Source organism: Lactuca saligna, chromosome 6 (genome assembly GCF_052625555.1).
Source record: "Lactuca saligna cultivar CGN05327 chromosome 6, ASM5262555v1, whole genome shotgun sequence".
Lineage (NCBI taxonomy): Eukaryota > Viridiplantae > Streptophyta > Magnoliopsida > Asterales > Asteraceae > Lactuca > Lactuca saligna.
In genome coordinates, this window is record NC_136422.1 from 178471483 (window position 1) to 178475119 (window position 3637).

Sequence of the window (3637 nt, forward strand, 5' to 3'; positions counted from 1 at the left end):
GTCCATCAAGGTTATCATGCACATCCCTTGGGTCGTTAAGCATCAACTCTTGATTAGGAAACCTCAAAGCATGTTAACCCAACTCTAGTCCATCAACGTTATCATGCACATCCCTTGGGTCGTTAAGCATCAACTCTTGATTAAGAAACCTCGAAGCATGTTACCCCAACTCTCGCCATCAAGGTTATCATGCACATCCCTTCGGTCCTTAAACATCAACTCCTGATTAGGAAACCTCAAAGCATATTAACCCAACTCTAGTCCATCAAGGTTATCATGCACATCCCTGTATGTTTTTAAACTAAACAAAAAAGTTAATATCCAATTGTGTGAAAAGATAAAAGATTATGAGCATTTATTTCAACGATATAACCCTCAAAGCATGTTAACCCAACTCTAGTCCATCATGGTTATCATGCACATCCCTTGAGTCGTTAAGCATCAACTCTTGATTAGGAAACCTCAAAGCATGTTAACCCAACTCTAGTCCATCAAGGTTATCATGCACATCCCTTGGGTCGTTAAGCATCAACTCTTGATTAGGAAACCTATAAGCATGTTAACCCAACTCTAGTCCATCAAGGTTATCATGCACATCCCTTGGGTCGTTACGCATCAACTCTTGATTAGGAAACCTCAAAGCATGTTAACCCAACTCTAGTCCATCAAGGTTGTCATGCACATCCCTTGGGTCGTTAAGCATCAACTCTTGATTAGGAAACCTCAAAGCATTTTAATCCAACTCTAGTCCATCAAGGTTATCATGCACATCCCTTGGGTCATTCAGCATCAACTCTAGACTAGGAAACCTCAAAGCATGTTAACCCAACTCAAGTCCATCAAGGTTATCATCCACATCCCTTTGGTCGTTAAGCATCAACTCTTGATTAGGAAACCTCAAAGCATGTTAACCCAACTCTACTCCATCAAGGTTATCATGCACATCCCTTCGGTCGTTAAGCATCAGCTCTTGATTAGGAAACCTCAAAGCATGTTAACCCAACTCTAGTCCATCAAGGTTATCATGCACATCCCTTGGGTCGTTAAGCATCAACTCTTGATTAGGAAACCTCAAAGCATGTTAACCCTACTCTAGTCCATCAAGGTTATCATGCACATCCATTGGGTCTTTAAGCATCAACTCTAGATTAGGAAACCTCAAAGCATATTAACCTAACACTAGTCCATCAAGGTTATCATGCACATCCCTTGGGTCGTTAAGCATAAACTCTTGATTAGGAAACCTCAAAGCATGTTAACCCAACTCTAGTCCATCAAGGTTATCATGCACATCCCTTCGGTTGTTAAACATCAACTCTTGATTAGGAAACCTTAAAGCATGTTAACCCAACTCTAGTCCATCAAGGTTATCATGCACATCCCTTGGGTCGTTAAGCATAAACTCTTGATTAGGAAACCTCAAAGCATGTTAACCCAACTCTAGTCCATCAAGGTTATCATGCACATCCCTTGGGTCGTTAATCATCAACTCTTCATTAGGAAACGTCAAAGCATGTTAACCCAACTCTAGTCTATCAAGGTTATCATGCACATCCCTTGGGTCGTTAAGCATCAACTCTTGATTAGGAAACCTCAAAGCATGTTAACCCAACTCTAGTCCATCAAGGTTATCATGCACATCCCTTTGGTCGTTAAGCATCAACTCTTGATTAGGAAACCTCGAAGCATGTTAACCCAACTCTAGCCATCAAGGTTATTATGCACATCCCTTCTGTTGTTAAATATCAACTCTTGATTAGGAAACCTCAAAGCATGTTAACCCAACTCTAGTACATCAAGGTTATCATGCACATCCCTGCATGTTTTTAAACTAAACAAAAAAGTTGTGTGAAAAGATAAAAGATTGAGAGCATTGATTTCAATGATATAACCCTCAAATCATGTTAACCCAACTCTAGTATGTCAAGGTTATCATGCACATCCCTTGAGTCGTTAAGCATCAACTCTTGATTAGGAAACCTCAAAGCATGTTAACCCAACTCTAGTCCATCAACGTTATCATGCACATCCCTTGGGTCGTTAAGCATCAACTCTTGATTAGGAAACCTCAAAGCGTGTTAACCCAACTCTAGTCCATCAAGGTTATCATGCACATCCCTTGGGTCGTTAAGCATCAACTCTTGATTAGGAAACCTCAAAGACTGTTAACCCAACTCTAGTCCATCAAGGTTATCATGCACATCCCTTGGTCGTTAAGCATCAACTCCAGATTAGTAAACCTCAAAGCATGTTAACCCAACTCTAGTCCATCAAGGCTATCATGCACATCCCTTGGGTCGTTAAGCATCAACTCTTGATTAGGAAACCTAAAAGCATGTTAACCCTACTCTAGTCCATCAATGTTATCATGCACATCCCTTCGGTCGTTAAACTTCAACTCTTGATTAGGAAACCTCAAAGCATGTTAACCCAACTCTATTCCATCAAGGTTATCATGCACATCCCTGCATGTTTCTAAACTAAACAAAAAAGTTAATATCCAATTGTGTGAAAAGATAAAAGATTGAGAGCATTGATTTCAACGATATAACCCTCAAAGCATGTTAACCCAACTCCAGTCCATCAAGGTTATCATGAACATTCCTTGGGTCGTTATGCATCAACTCTTGATTAGGAAACCTCAAAGCATGTTAACCCAACTCTAGTCCATCAAGGTTATCATGCACATCCCTTGGGTCGTTAAGCATCAACTCTTGATTAGGAAACCTCGAAGCATGTTAACCGAACTCTAGCCATCAAGGTTATCATGCACATCCCTTCTGTCGTTAAACATCAACTCTTGATTAGGAAACCTCAAAGCATATTAACCCAACTCTAGTCCATCAAGGTTATCATGCACATTCCTTGGGTGATTAAGCATCAACTCTTTATTAGGAAACGTGAAAGCATGTTAACCCAACTCTAGTCCATCAAGGTTATCATGCACATCCCTTGGGTCGTTAAGCAACAACTCTTGATTAGGAAACCTCAAAGCATGTTAACCCAACTCTAGTCCATCAAGGTTATCATGCACATCCCTTGGGTCATTAAGCATCAACTCTTGATTAGGAAACCTCAAAGCATGTTAACCCAACTCTAGTCCATCAATGTTATCATGCACATCCCTTGGGTCGTTAAGAATCATCTCTTGATTAGGAAACCTCAAAGCATGTTAACCCAACTCTAGTCCATCAAGGTTATGATGCACATCCCTTGGGTCGTTAAGCATCAACTCTAGATTAGGAGACCTCAAAGCATGTTAACCTAACTCTAGCCCATCAAGGTTATCATGCATATACCTTCGGTCGTTAAGCATCAACTCTTGATTAGGAAACCTCAAAGCATGTTAACCCAACTCTAATCCATCAAGGTTATCATGCACATCCATGCATGTTTTTAAACTAAACAACAAAGTTAATATCCAATTGTGTGAAAAGATAAAAGATTGAGAGCATTGATTTCAACGATATAACCCTCAAAGCATGCTAACCCAACTCTAGTCTGTCAAGGTTATCATGCACATCCCTTGAGTCGTTAAGCATCAACTCTTGATTAGGAAACCTCAAAGCATGTTAACCCAACTCTAGTGCATCAAGGTTATCATGCACATACCTTGGGTCGTTAAGCATCAACTCTT